General features: G+C 39.8%; 1 pseudogene; it reads right to left on the bottom strand.

Moving 5' to 3' along the window:
• Positions 1–4,135: 4,135 nt before the first annotated feature.
• On the bottom strand, positions 4,136–5,560 carry LOC128572565 (52 kDa repressor of the inhibitor of the protein kinase-like; annotated as a pseudogene).
• Between the last annotated feature and the right edge of the window lie 10,747 nt (positions 5,561–16,307).

The raw sequence follows: 16,307 nt of genomic DNA, 5'->3' as shown, positions 1-16,307 counted from the left end.
AGTGATATTCAGGAACGAGATATGTAGCAGAGTCCTGACACAATAAAAATGTCAAGTAATATCGATGTACATGAGGAGAAAATCTTTACTTTCCTCCAATGATTCATAGAAGAAACCATTAACTGTGTTTATTCTTCTGGATACTTCCTATGAGTTTATAAATACACAGTTTTTAAAGAATAAGTTATATCATTCTCCATTGTTCTTTTATTTACTGTTTTCCTAGCTATGGTTAACTGACATGTATTGATATCTGTCTGAGATCAGTTCTGAGGCCAATTTCATAAATTCTCAGGACTAGTGTCTATTGTAGCTCAACAATTCTTACTGTTGAAATTCAGGTCCCAACACAACTGAAATATGTAAAGTTAAAAATTTTAGTGCACATGTACGTGCTTGTCTTTGAAGACATATTCTGGTTTTAAACTGATTTCTAGTTTATCATGATTAAATTGTTTTCATTTACTGGAATAATAAAATGATATCTTACACAACTACAATGAGAACTGTGGGTTTGGGAAGCTCAAGGTTGGGATGAAAAATTAAAGACAAATCTGACCTGTGATTCACACATGCAGTTAAAATAAATTTTATTGGATAAAATGCAAAATTATCTAAAATTAAAAATACTTAAAACCATTAATGTTTTCTTATGCTCTATAATGTGGAAATTTAGTACATTGTATGATCCCAGTCTAAAATGCCAATGAAATACAGCTAACGTGGACAGGCAGGTAGCTCTCACTTGTAATCCGAGTTCTTTAGGAGGCTATGGCAGGAGGATTTCTTGAACTCCGGAGTTCCAGACCACCCAGAGCAACAGGGAGACCTGGTCTCTATTAAAAATAGAAAAACTAGCCTCGGTGCCCATAGCATAGTGGTTATGGTTCCAGCCACATGCGCCAAGGCTGGTGGGTTTGAGCCCCGACCAGACCAGATAAACAACATTTACTACTGCAACAAGAAAATAGCTGGGTATTGTGGTGGGCGCCTGTTGTCCCAGGTACTTGGGAGGCTGAGGCAGGAGAATTGCTGAAGCCCAAGAGAGTTGGAGGTGGCTGTGAGTTGTGATGGCATGGCACTCTACCGAGGGTGACTTAGTAAAATTCTGTCTCAAAAAAAATAGAAAAACTACCAAGGATGGTGGTGCACACCTGTAGTCCGAGCTACTCAGGAGGCTGAGGAAAGAGGATTGCTCTATGTCAACTATTTGAGGCTGAGCTATAATGCCATGGCACTCTAGCCATGGTGACAGAATGAGAGTCTATCTAAAAACAAAAATGCAACAAATATCACACAAAGGTTAATATGTATATTACATTTAACATCATATAATAAAATAAGATCCATCAAAATAAACAGAAGTTGAAAATTAGGCACATAATATTAACTAAGTAGAGGATTTTTTTTCTGTTTGTTAGTGACCAATATTAAAATTATAGAGAAGGATTGGGGCCTATAGCTCAGCGGCTAGGGTGGCAGCCACCTACATCAGAACTGGTGGTTTTGAACCCAGCCCAGGCCTGCCAAAGAATAATGACAACTACAACCCAAAAGTAGCTGGGTGGCAGGTGCCTGTTGTGGCAGGTGCCTGTTGTCCCAGGTGCCTGTTGTCCCAGCTACATGGGAGACTGAGGCAAAGGAATTGCTTAAGCCCAAGAGTTTGAAGATGCTGTGAGCTGTGATGCCATAGCACTTTACCGAGGGTGACAAAGTGAGAGTCTGTCTCAAAAAAAGTATGTAGGGAGGGCGGCGCCTGTGGTTCAGTCGGTAAGGCACTGGCCCCATATACTGAGGGTGGCGGGTTCAAACCCAGCCCTGGACGAACTGCAACAACAACAACAAAATAGCCGGGGGTTGTGGAGGGCACTTGTAATCCCAGCTACTCTGGAGGCTGAGGGAAGAGAATCGCTTAAGCCCAGGAGTTGGAGTTTGCTGTGAGCTATGTGATGCCACGGCACTCTACCGAGGGCCATAAAGTGAGACTCTACAAAAAAAAGTATAGAGGGAGCTGTCTTTTGATTAATGTTTTCCTTTTTTTAATAACCAAAATTCACATTTTATTTAGATTGAAATAAAGTGTACCAAATTGATTTTCTTCACCAAAAATAACAGCAATATTTTCCATATTATTTCTAGATAAATCATAAAACACTTATTTTTGTAGATTTTCCAGGTTTTGTTTATAAATCAAGACGAGGCAGTATATAATGTCATGGAAAAAGAAGAAAACAGTTAAGTCAGTTGTCAGTCAATCAGGAAACAGAAATGTTCAACATATGCCTGCTAAAAAGCTTATGGAGAATAGGCTGGACAAAGAAATGTAAACAGCAACAACCTGATGGAGGGTAACAATGGCAGGCTCTCCCATTCAAACTGTAACTGTCACTTGTTCCTTTAAGTCCAGTTGATAAAGACAAAATCTACGCAGATATCTTCATTTGGTGAGCTTGCAAGGTTCTCTCTGGTAATTTCTTTTAACTGTCCACAGATTTTTAACAACATATTTAAAACTTTTATTAGCTTCAAAGGGGAATCATTAGCTTTATTGTAACATTTTATAAAATGTATTCTTTCCTATCATACCTCTTCAAAATTTATTTCTTCAAAGAATTGACAACGCAATACCTGATGTGTGTCTACTGTGATAGTAAATGTTATGTCTAAATTGACTTAACTAAAACAATTTAACAGTGTTAGTAGCAGAGATTCCAAAAAAGTGAAAGATGGCACTTTTAATGAAGAACGAATAGGTCTTCAAAGCATGAGCATTCAATAGGGGCCATTCAACTAGGTAGATTATCAATGGCTAAAGTATTCAATCCACCTACAGCTCTTCTTTCAAATATCAAATATAAGAGAAAGCCTTTAAATATATTTAAAGTCTCTTAGGTATTTTCAATGGTTTCTGAATTATCTGCAGGAAGCTCTGACTTAGTTGTATAGAGTTTGATATATGTGTCCACCATTAAATCCAGATCGTGTTTAATATCAAAATTTATATTAAAAAAAGCCAAGTTACTTGACCTTTGGTCTGTCAAAGTGTTCCTCAAGTATGCTTTAAGAGATTTTCATCCATTTTCATAACGCTCATTCTCAACCTTTATCACAGGAAGAATACACAGGACTTTCAGCAATGCATACACATTAGGAAAAGACTTGCTGTCAGGCAGGTGAAGGGCTTCATAAATGGTGGATGGAAACTCAATATCTTTTCCTCTGTGTTTCCCTTTAATTCTCCAACAATGAAGTTTGGCTGAGAGTGTGTCAGGATTGGGTAAATTACTTCTGTACATGTCAGCATGGTGTTCCTCTGATGTATTGAATTTGAGTTGACCCATGACTGAGGGTACTAGAGACAAGAATTTAAGAGCTTTGAGGTGCTGCTCTGAGAATATATCTTTAAGTTCTTGAATAATGTGTTACATTGTTGGAACACTTAAGGTTTCTTTATAGTAACTCTGAGAAGTTAGTTGAGGTTCCAAGATACCTTGCTGAGCTCTGCAGAATTTCCCAGGGAGCTTCATCTGAATATCAAGTTTAGTTGCCAAATTTGTGGCTTCCTCAAACCAAAACTCATAATAAATTTCAATATTTTCCATCACTTCATTGAGTGAATGCAGTACTGCAGTCAAGCTACTGGCTGCAAAGAAATAGTCAAGCAAGAAATAGTCAGTCAAGCTATTGGTTTGCCCCTGGAGACTTTTTCCAAAGGCCCTTGTGAAAAAGAGGAAATTTTAAAGAACAACAATTGTAACAATAAAATCATGACCCGGCCCTTGGGTCAGTCGACAGGGATACCTGGAGGAGGGGGTGAGAATGGGAAGGGGCAAGGGGCGTGAAGAATGGAGACAAGACAGGAGTCTGATCAAGTCTCGTTTATTGCAAAGTTCTTCCAGGGTATATAAGGGTAGGTGAAGGAGGAGGTTTACGTCACCAGGTATCCAAGCAAGCTGGCCTTGGTGGAGATAAGTTCCAAACGGCAAGCTTCCAAGTTTCGCTCACGTGATTTACGAGAAGAGGCCTGGCGTTTGCAGTGAAATAGAAACTTAGGCCTAGCATTTGCAGGGAAATAGAAACTTAAGTCTGTTAGTACCGGAAATAGCACTTGGCCTACAAACTAGATGCTGTGGTGTCAGCCTTCCACAAAATCAAAATATGTTACTGCACTACAGAGGACAAATTTTTGTCCAGGTATACAATTATTCCATCTAACAGTTGTGTCATTATTTATACCATCTAAACATAAACAAGTGCTTGCAGGAGGTCCACTAAAACTTCAAAAGCATCATGCCTTCCTGTCCACTGAGAATGGCAAATTTCCTTCAATTCTTTAGCCCTTTCTTCACTATTCTGAAAAGGAACAGAAATTACATTGTCAAGTTCTCAAATACGGTTGTGGTGATGGATGGAAAAAAGAACAAACTTCCTCAATTGTTCCCAATGCAACAGATACTCCCATAACAGGCACTGATTTTGCCAACCATATATTTAAGGCACAGGAAGAACAAAGTGTGTAGATAGCTTGGGGATATTTTTCTAGAAGTCTAGAAGGAACAACTTTCATTTTGGAAGAAAATCCACTGGACACAATGTAAGCCTGGCCACGACAATACTCCATATTTAACCCCCACTTCTCAGTTATTGTAGTGTGAAATTTTACAGCCAAAATTTCTGCATCGGCTTCATAAGGCAGGAAGCCCACAAATTCCTCTCTCAGGTTATGAGATTTATCCCCGAACCTCACCAGCACCGGCAGGTGCTCTTCCCCTTAGAGAAAAGAAGCGTAAGGCTCTCACTTCCTTGAGAGTTTCTTCTCGAATGTGGCTCTCACAGATTTCTAGCATCTGTTTCTGCTGTATTTTTGAACAAAACAATGTATTAACTGCTGTTGTCTCAAAGCACTTTCTCAGAACCTCTTTACCAGAATGTATCCGTCACTCCAGCAGCACTTGAAAGTTATCAGGAGTAAAGGACCTCATGGTAGATCATCAGCCTCATGTCCATCTAGAGGTATGTTTTGTTTTCCCATAAGAATCAAAATTTCAAATAGAGATTTTAGATATTCTTTGTTTTCCTTCTCTTCAAGGGTTAGAGGTAAAATGTCCTCATCCTGTTCTTCACCCCCCTCTTCTGTACTGGGGTTCTGAGCATTGCTGTTATTGGTTTCTTTATGTCTTTCTTCCTGTTCAGAACTTTCATCAATTTTTTTCTGTTTCAGAGCCCTGATTTCCTCTTTACTCAATTCTTTTATTAGTTTTCTGTGTCTACTGTGTGGATTGTTCAAATGACTGGTGAGATCAAATATTATTGATATTGCATTATCTCAAAGAACTGTCCTGTAGGAGCTAGTTCTACAGATCATAGAGGTCTCAAAGTGTTTGTCACATAATTGATAATGTTTATTTAGTTGATCAGGTTTTTTATCTTCTAAGTCTGTGCTCCTACAATTCTCCACCCATTTCTGGCATCTGGCTGGATCCCGTGGGAACCTGAAGTAGGCCAGGTTGGACTGGGTGCTCTTCCATGTGCAGTTGGGGGCAGGACAGAAGTTTGACATCATTACCAGCCCACAGACTGGCTCAGCCCTCCCCTCCCTGCCTCCTCAGGGCAGTCAGCCTACCCATAGGGGCTGGGGAGGGGAGCCAGGCCAGCCAGCCAGTTCAGCAGGGATGGTGCACAGGGGAGGAGAGGGCAGGCAAGAAGCTGATTAACATTTTATTGTATCAGAGAGGAGATATGATGAGAGAAGAGGTAAGGAGGAAGGGTGGGTAGTAGAGAAGAAGAGGAAGGAGAGAATGAATGAGATGTTCCATTGCTGGCTTTAAAGATGGATTAAGAGGGCCTCAAGCCAAGGGATGTAGGCCTCCTCTAGAAGCTAGAAAAGGTAAGGAAAAGAATTTTTCCCTAGAGATTATAACATATTAAGATGGCAGCCGAGTAACAGCTTCCTTGCAACTGGTCACTGTGAGTCCGGGGAGAGAAGACTCCGGGCACCTCTGCCTGGTGGGATATGCCCAGAAACATCCATTTGGGGACACAGGGAGTCAGTGTGAGACTTCTGGACCCCATTAGAAGGACAAAAGCTGTGGAGAACTGGCAAGTGTTTGCCTGTATTCATTCGGTCTAATCCTGCCAGCAGCTGTAAGTACAGCAGCAGTGATATTGCAAACTGGAAAGGCCTTACCTGTGAGCTGTTTTGTTTTTTCCTTGGATTTGGCACTCAGTTGAACTACCTTGGGAGAACTTGAGAAAGAGTGCAGAGGACTTTAAGTGTTGTCTAGGGCCCAAGACTGAGCCTCTGAGCCAGACAGAGCTAATAGTTTTTGGCTGTGGGCTGCATGGAGCCACTGTGAGAGAACTGACCTGGCAAGCTTTGCCTTCAGGGTCACAGAGGAAGGATCAGGTGGGAGCGAGTAATCTAGTGACTGAGCAGCCTAAAGTGGGGATGGGGTTGGGGGGAGGGGGACTGAGACACCTTATAGCCTTAGCCCTCAGGAGCATAGATGAGACCGGTTATGGCACACTGGGTAAGTGGATAGCCACTTCAGGAGTGATCCCAGTGACAAGTGCTTTTCTGGAAAAGCTTCTGCTTAGCTAAGGTTAGCAGTTTAAAGTGCCTTGTAAGCGGGCAGAGGAGAGATTTAGGATCTCCATCCTGCAGGGTTTGAGAAATCAGCAGAGGCCTCTAGTCTCTATCTCGTAAAGCTGTATCAGCATCGTGATTAACATCTTATACCCCAGAAGATCACCTGTTGCGCAGACATTATCCAGCAAGATATATGTACTGTTTTGTTTTGGGGTTTGTTTTTTGCTTTTTTGTTTCTGTTTGAATTTTTAATTTCAACATTTTCTCTTTAGATTTTTCTTTTCTTTTTTTCTTCTTTCTTTTCTTTCTTCATTTTTCTGGTAAATACAATTTCCCATTGTTGCTTTTTTCAACAATTAGAATTTCATTTTTGCTAGTGTTTCTACCCTTACTATTTGGTTTTTCTCCAAATATTATCCTGTAAAGTTTTCTGTTTGCTTGTTTCAGTTTGATTTATAGCATTTTTCCATTTTCTCTCTACTTGGTGGAGGTGCGATAGTGTGTCTGAACAGTCTAGCAAAGAGCTGCTGACCTCAAGGGAACCACCCAACCCGGCACCCCCAAAGGCTGGAGTTTTATAAGGTTGGGTCAATCTACCCTACTGTACACTTCTTTTTTTTTTTTTTTGTAGAGACAGAGTCTCACTTTATGGCCCTCGGTAGAGTGCCGTGGCCTCACACAGCTCACAGCAACCTCCAACTCTTGGGCTTAAGCGATTCTCCTGCCTCAGCCTCCCAAGTAGCTGGGACTACAGGCGCCTGCCACAACGCCCGGCTATTTTTTGGTTTGCAGTTTGGCCAGGGCCGGGTTTGAACCCGCCACCCTTGGCATATGGGGCCAGCGCCCTACTGACTGAGCCACAGGCCCCGCCCCTACAGTACACTTTTATTGCTCCTGTCTCCCTCTTTCTGTGCCTCTCTTCTTTTTGTCAATATTCCCCTTTACCCACCCCCTCTCCTTTCTCTTTTTTTTTCCTTTCTTTTTTCCCTTCTTACTCTTCAATATTTTCATCCTTCTGATCCTGTACCAAAAGGACTCATCAAAACCCTAGTCCAGAGGCATGGCAACTTAAAGATCAAGAGGAAGTGAAAGGAAAATTAGGGCAAGGACACAGATAAAAGAAATCACTCATGTGGAAGAATCAGCAGAAAACTGCTGGCATCATGAAAAACCAGTGCAGAGCAAGCGCCCCTCCCAACCTTCCCACCCGAGGAACTATGAGATAGCTCCTACAGAGGATTCCACTTATAAAGAAATGTTAGAAATGACAAAAATGGAATTTAGAACACAGATCATGAAAACAATGAAGGAAATGATGGAAACAATGACAAAAACTGCTAATAAAGTGAAAAATAACCAAAAGGAAATCCAAAAACAGAATCAAATAAGAGATGAATGATATGAATAATACAGAAAGGATATAGCAGAGTTGAAGGAACTGAAGCAGTCAATTAGGGAACTAAAGATGCAATGGAAAGTATCAGCAACAGGTTAGACCATGTAGAAGAAAGAATTTTAGAGGTAGAAGACAAAGTTCTTGAGATAACTCAGATAGTAAAAAGGCAGAAAAGAAGAGAGAGAAAGCAGAACATTCATTGTCAGAATTACGGGACTTTATAAAGCGTTCTAACATACGAGTTATAGGAATCCCAGAAGGGGAAGAAGAATGCCCCAGAGGAATGGAAGCCATACTAGAGAATATTATAAAAGAAAATTTCCCAAATATCACCAAAGATTCTGACACACTGCTTTCAGAGGGATATGGGACCCCAGGTCACCTCAACTCTAACCGAGCTTCTCCAAGACACATTGCGATGAACCTGTCCAAAGTCAAGACAAAAGAAAAAATTCTGCAAGCTGCTGGGAGTAAGCGCCAGTTGACCTACAGGGGAAAATCCATCAAAGTGACCGCAGACTTTTCTAATGAAACTTTCCAAGCAAGGAGGCAATGATCATCTATCATTAATCTACTTAAACAGAACAACTTCCAGCCCAGAATTCTATATCCTGCAAAGCTAAGCTTTAAAAATGATGAAGAAATCAAATTATTTACGAGGGTATACAAACATTGAGGAAACTTGTGAGTGTACAGAGGTAATTAGCATAAGGAACTAGGCCTGCTGTACCAATACACACATGTGGTGCATGTCTGGTCTATGAAAATCACGTCAACTTGAGGAGGTGGTCAATGTAGGGAGATGGCCAACTATGGAGGTTCTACTGTGTGTATACATGTGTAAATTCACACAAAAAGTTACATAAACAAATATACACTGCTGGGCACTGTGGCTCATGCCTATAATCCTCGCACCCTGGGAGGCTGAGGTAGGTGGATTGCCAGAGATCACAGGTTCTGTGATCAGCCATAGCAAGAGCAAGACTCCATCTCTAAAAAATAAACAAACAAACAAACAAACAAACAAACAAAAAGAACAGCTGGGCATTCTGGTGTGCACCTGTAGTCCCAGCTACTTGGGAGGCTAAGACAAGAGAACAGCTTGAGCCTAAGAGTTTGAGGTTGGCTATGAGCTGTCATGACAAGGCACTCTACCAACGGTGACAAGTGAAACTCTGTCTCCAAAAAAAAAAAAAAGGTAATGAAATATTCTTAAAAAAACAAAAACAAAAACAATAACATACACACACAGTGCCAGGATCTGCAGGCCTGTCTGCAGGGTCACGAGTGTGCATTTCCCTCCAGGTCTCCGGCTGGGTTGGAGAGGCCCACATAGTCACTTTAGAATTCTCAATGAGACAAAGTTGAGCAGGTCATTTTCCAGTCAGTAACCAAGACCAGGAGTCCTCTAGTTTGCCAAGTAAATGAGGGTCTGCCCTCTCTAAATAACCTTCCTTAAGGGCATCAGGAGAATTTCACAACCTCCTCCCTGGATCTTAAAGCTCTCAAAAATTACTTTTAGTGAGATGGTATCTCACTGGTGTCAAACTGTTGGGCTAAAGTGATCCTCTCACCTCAGCCTCTAAGTAGGTGAGATGGCAGGTGTGAGTCACTGTGCTGGGTGTCATTAAAGCATTTTTCCCCATAGATGGCTTCCAAATTTTTGTTGGCATGGGAGGAACACATGAACATGGGACTTCTATTCTACTGTGTTGCTGATTTTACTGTGTCTCTGTATATTTTTTCCACATTCCATTTTATTCTGTATTCAATTTTCTGACATTTTAAATCAAAATATTCAGAACTATGTGTTAGAATTCCAACTTTTGTAAGAAGTAATTTAGAGAATAAGTAGGCATTCCATATTTATTAAAAGGCTCACTTGAGGTTCGGCACCTGTAGTACAGTGGTTATGGCGCCAGCCACATACACCAAGGCTGGCGGGTTCAAATCCAGCCTTGGCCAGCTAAAACCGCAATGACAACTGTAACAAAAAGTAGCTGGGCATTGTGGCGAGCACCTGTAGTCCTAGCTACTGGGAGGCTGAGGCAGGAGAATCACTTAAGCCCGGGACTTTGAGGTTCCTGTGAGCTATGATGCCACAGCAGACTACTGAGGGCAAAAGAGTGAGACTGTCTCAAAATAAATAAATAAATAAATACACTTGAAAGTTCTAGTTTACTGCGGGCAAAAAGAAATCAGCCAATTTTTCATCACTTTCCTCAACCTATATCTAAATTATATTTTAATTTTTCCAAAATGTTTATTTTACATATTACAACTTATCGCAGTTTACAAAGTTCATACTTTTATTTTACTTATAAAAAAATTTTTTTTTCTAAGACAAAGTCTCACTTTATCACCCTTGGTAGAGTGTTGTGGCGTCACAGCTCACAGCAACCTCTAGCTTTTGGGCTTAGGCGAGTGTTTTGCCTCAGCCTCCCAAGTAGCTGGGACTACAGGTGCCCTCCACAACCCCTGGCTATTTTTTTTTGTTGCAGTTTGACCCTGGCTGGGTTTGAACCCGCCACCCTCAGTATATGGGGCTGGCACCTTACCCACTGAGCCACAGGCACTGACCTGCCCCAAGTTAGTTTATGGCTTATCTTGAATATTTCTTTCCCTGGGTCATTCAGTGGTTGTTTTGTGCTGTCTCGGTTAACAGTCATGGAAATAGCCTTAATCTTGACATGTGTTTATTGATGAATCTATATTCTCTTTTTGAGAGGAAAAAGCTTTTTTAGTATTCAGGTAATATTTGAGAAACTTCGTAACTATATTAGTTATCCCATTTCAATTTTAATTTTGGCAAAAACAGAATATACCACCTTCAATCTCTCTAAATTGTGTTTCTGTAGGATTAAGTGTATTTACACTGTTAGACACAAGACCTCTATAATCTTTACATCTTGGAAAAGTAATAGTGCGTTTTCCAGAATATCTGCTCGTTTTACCCTCTTCAGTCTTTGTCAGCCTTTGTTCTGCTTTCTGTTTCTGTGAGTTTCACTGCTTAAGATCCATCATTTTAAGTGTAACCAGGTACTGTCACATTGTTGTGGCTTATTTCAGTTAACACGATAGTCTTAAGGTTTGTTCTTATCCTTAGATGTGGAAAGATTTTCTGTTTTAATGCTGGATAATAGTGCACTGTCTGTACAAGTCACATATTTTGACATCTGTGTTGCTTATACCTCTCGGCTTTTTTTTTTTTTCAGACAGAATCTCACTTTGTCGACCCGGGTAGAGTGTCCTGGGAAGAATGTGGTGGTGTGACAAGAATCTCAACCTCCTGGGCTCAAGCAATCCTCTTGACTCAGCCTCCTAAGTAACTGGGACTACAGGCCCACAACACTCAGCTACTTTTTCTATTTTTAGTAGAGACGTGGTCTCACTGCTAATGAGGCTTGTGGCAAACTCCTGAGCTCCAGCTATCTACCCACCTCAGCCTCCCAGAGTGCTAGGATTGCAGTGTGAGCCAGTACACCTGGCGATGTCTTCCATTTTATGAATAATGGTGCAATGACTGTGAGTGAGAACATGGATCTTCCCTGTTCTGCGGTGTATATTTTGCATATATACCCAGCCATGAGATTGCTGGATCAAATAATGACCTTTCACTTTAGTTTTCTTTGAAAGCTTTATACATTTTAATAGTGTCTGAAACTTTTTTTCCTCACCAACATTTTAAAAAGTGTCCACTTTTGGCTCTGCGCCTGTACAAGTGGCTAGGGCACCAGCCATATATGCCGGAGCTGGTGGGTTGGCATCCAGCCTGGGCTGCCAAACAACAGTTACAACTATAACCATAAAAAAAAATGGTTATATATATATAGCCATTGGATATATATATATATATCTCCAGGTGTTGTGGCAGGCACCTGTAGTCCCAGCTACCTGGGAGACTGAGGGAAGAGGATCACTTAAGCCCAAGAGTTTCAGATTGCCGTGAGCTATGACACCCAGGGCAATAGCTTAAGACTTTGTTACTCCCCTCACCCCCCAAAAAGTGTCCACTTTCTCAGTATCCATGACAAACTTTTTTAGTGTTCATTGCATTGTTCTTTGCAGTTCTCTAGTAATAAGTACTTTAAACATCTTTTCAAATAAATGGCTTATTTGCCATCTATATTTCTTCTTTGAAAAATGTCAGTGAGCTCCTGCCATCCACTTGGTTGTACCCCCCAGAGGGTTAGGATTACAGGCACGAGCCACTGTCCCCTGTCTCCCTTTAACTTTTTTAAGTAGGTAACCTTACCTCAATTTCATTTGTAGTTTTTACCTATACAGAATATTTCAAAATTTGCTAGACATACATGCATAGGGAAAATGGGAAATTATAGCTAACAGTACTATTATTTACAAAATATTCCTAATATAATTTTCCTACTTTTTTTATGTGTTAAAATAAAAATACTAAAAATATAAAACATCGGCTTGCCTCCCATAGCTCAGTGAGTAGGGCGCTGGCCATATATACCAAAAATGGCAAATTCAGTCCCAGCCCAGGCCTTTTAAACAACAGTGACAACTGCAACCAAAAAGTACCCAGGTGTTGTCGTAGGTGCCTGTAGTCCCATCTACTCCGGAGGCTGAGGCAACAGAATTGCTTAAGCCCAGGAGTTTGAGGTTGCTGTGAGCTGTGACACCATGGCACTCTACCTAGGGCAACATAGTGAGACTCTGTCTCAAAAAATAAATAAATAAAATAAAATATAGGCCAGGTGCAGTAGCTCACACCTATAATCCTATGATGGATTGCTTGAGCTCATGAGTTCAGACCAGCCTGAGCAAAAAGTAGAGACTTCATCTCTTCTAAAAAAATAGAAAAACTGAGGCAAGAGGATCACTTGAGCCCAATAATTGGAGGTTGCTGTGAGCTGTGACACCACAGCACTCTACCCAGGGCAGCAGCTTGAGGCTCTGCCTCAAAACAAACAAACAAACAAACAAAAACATATATATATATATATATATATATGATCACTTTTCTATCTATGAGTAACTCTGGGACACTTTATATATTATAAATATAAATTTGTATAACAGTATTCGATTGTGTATACTTTAAGACATTGCGAACATAAGTTAAATATAAATCAACCACATGTCTACTGGAAATTTTATTTTTCTCTTCATTTGCCTATGGGTTACGCATGTTTGGTTTATGAATAGTTTTCTCATGGTTGTTGGACAATGGCTGTTTATCCTGTAGATGAATATTTATGCAACCTGTCTTTTTTTTTTAAATAAGCATAATTTATATTTTATTTTAAAAAGTTTGGCATCACACATATTCAAGTGTGTTACACCATGTTCATTCCTCAGAAGTGGCATTTTAAAGTGTTAAGTATAGTTAAATATCAAAAAATACAACTCTGTTTTACAATATGATACTGGCATAATTCAAAGTACTGTACCAATTATAAATAGTATAATCAAGTTTCAAACATCTTTTCAAACATATTTATTATTTTTTCTTTTTTTTCTTGTTAAATCATAGCTGTGTACATTAGTGCAATCGCTTGTACCCATTCTAAGATGCAACATAGATGTGGCCCCACCCATTACCCTCCCTCCACCAAAACCTCCCCCCTCCCTTCCCATTCCTTGGCCCGTTCCCCATAGTCTTGTGCTATAATTGGGTTATAGTCTTCATGTGAAAGCTATAATTTAGCTTCACAGTAGGGCTGAGTACATTGGATACTTTTTCTTCCATTCCTGAGATACTTTGCTAAGAATATGTTCCAGCTACATCCATGTAAACATGAAGGAGGTAAAGTCTCCATCTTTCTTTAAGGCTGCATAACATTCCATGGTATACATGTACCACAATTTGCTAGTCCATTTGTGCGTCGATGGGCACTTGGGCTTCTTCCATGACTTAGCAATTATGAATTGGGCTGCAATAAACATTCTGGTACAGATGTCTTTGTTATATTGTGAGTTTTGGTCTTCTGGGTATAAATCTAGTAAAGGAATTATAGGATCAAATGGCAGGTCTATTTTTAGGTCTCTAAGTATTCTCCAAACATCTTTCCAGAAGGAACGTATTAGTGGGCATTCCCACCAGCAGTGTAGAAGTGTGCCCTTTCCTCCACATCCACGCCAACATTTCTGGTTTTGGGATTTTATTATGTGGGCTACTCTTACTGGGGTTAGGTGATATCTCAGAGTAGTTTTGATTTGCATTTCTCTGATGATTAAAGATGGTGAGCCTTTTTTCATGTGTTTGTAGATCTTGCGTCGGTCTTCTTTAGAGAAGTTTCTCTTCAAGTCCCTTGCCCACCCTGAGATGGGGTCAAGTGTTCTTTTCTTGTTAATACATTTGAGTTCTCTGTGGATTCTGGTTATTAGACCTTTATTGGAGGTATAACCTGCAAATATTTTCTCCCATTCTGAGGGCTGTCTGCTTGCTTTACTCACTATGTTCTTGGCTGTGCAGAAGCTTTTTAATTTGATCAGGTCCCAGTAGTGTATTTTTGATACTGCTTCAATTGCCTGGGGAGTCCTCCTCATAAAATATTTACCCAGGCAGATTCCTTCAAGAGTTTTCTCTGCACTTTCTTCAAATATTTTTATAGTTTCATGTCTTAAGTTTAAATCTTTTATCTAGTGAGAGTCTATCTTAGTTAATGGTGAAAGGTGTGGGTCCAGTTTCAATCTTCTCCAAGTTGCCAGCCAGTTTACCCAGCACCATTTGTTAAATAGGGAATCTTTTCCCCACTGTATGTTTTTAATTGGCTTGTCAAAGATCAAATAACGGTAAGTAGCTGGATCCATCTCTTGGTTCTCTATTCTTTTCCAGACATCTACTTCTCTGCTTTTGTGCCAGTACCATACTGTTTTGACCACTATGGATTTATAGTACAGTCTCAGGTTTGGTAGCGTGATTTCTCCTGCTTTGCTTTTATTGCTCAGTAATGTTTTGGCTATTCGAGTTTTTTTCTGATTCCATATAAAACAAAGTATTATTTTTTCAAGATCTTTAAAGTATGGCAATGGAGCTTTAATAGGAATTGCATTAAAATTATATATTGCTTTGGGCAGTATGGACATTTTAACAATGTTGATTCTTCCCAGCCATGAGCACGGTATGTTTTTCCATCTGTTAACATCTTCAGTATTTCTTTTCTTAGAGTTTCATAGTTCTCTTTGTAGAGATCTTTCACGTCCTTTGTTAGGTATACTCCCAAATATTTCATCTTCTTTGGCACTACTGTGAAAGGAATAGAGTCCTTGACTGTTTCTTCAGCTTGGTTATTATTGGTATATATAAAGGCTATAGATTTATGGGTGTTGATTTTGTAGCCTGAGACATTGCTATATTCCTTGATCACTTCTAAAAGTTTTGTAGTAGAATCCCTAGTGTTTTCCAGATATACGATCATATCATCTGTGAAGAGTGACAGTTTGATCTCTTCTGACCCCATGTGGATACCCTTGATCACCTTTTCTTCCCTAATTGCAATGGCTAAGACTTCCATTACAATGTTAAAGAGCAATGGAGACAATGGGCAACCTTGCCTGGTTCCTGATCTAAGTGGAAATGATTTCAATTTAACTCCATTCAATATGATATTGGCTGTGGGTTTGCTGTAGATGGCCTCTATCAGTTTAAGAAATGTCCCTTCTATGCCAATTTTCTTAAGTGTTCTGATCATGAAGCGATGCTGGATATTATCAAAAGCTTTTTCTGCATCAATTGAAAGAATCATATGGTCTTTATTTTTAAGTTTGTTTATGTGTTGAATTACATTTATAGATTTACGTATATTGAACCAGCCTTGAGACCCTGGGATAAATCCAACTTGGTCATTGTGTATAATTTTTTTGATGTGTTGCTGGATTCTGTATGTTAGGATCCTATTGAGTATTTTAGCATCTATATTCATTAGTGATATTGGTCTATAATTATATTTTCTTGTTGGGTCTTTCCCTGGTTTGGGGATCAATGTGATGTTTGCTTCGTAGAATGTGTTGGGTAATATTCCTTCTTTTTCTATATTTTGGAAGAGGTTTAGTAGTATAGGTACTAGTTCTTCTTTAAATGTTTGGTAGAATTCTGACGTAAAGCCATCTGGTCCTGGGCTTTTCTTTTTAGGGAGATTTTGTATATTTGATGCTATTTCAGAACTTGATATAGGCCTGTTCAACATTTTCACTTTGTTCTGGCTAAGTCTTGGTAGGTGGCGTGCTTCCAGATATTGGTCGATTTCTTTCAGATTTTCATATTTGTGAGAGTAGAGTTTCTTGTAGTATTCGTTAAGGATTTTTTGAATTTCTGAGGGGTCTGTTGTTATTTCATCATTACCATTTCTGATT

Source organism: Nycticebus coucang, chromosome 20, assembly GCF_027406575.1.
Source record: "Nycticebus coucang isolate mNycCou1 chromosome 20, mNycCou1.pri, whole genome shotgun sequence".
Lineage (NCBI taxonomy): Eukaryota > Metazoa > Chordata > Mammalia > Primates > Lorisidae > Nycticebus > Nycticebus coucang.
The sequence above is the reverse complement of the archived record's forward strand: the minus strand, read 5'-3'. Positions and strand labels throughout refer to the sequence as shown.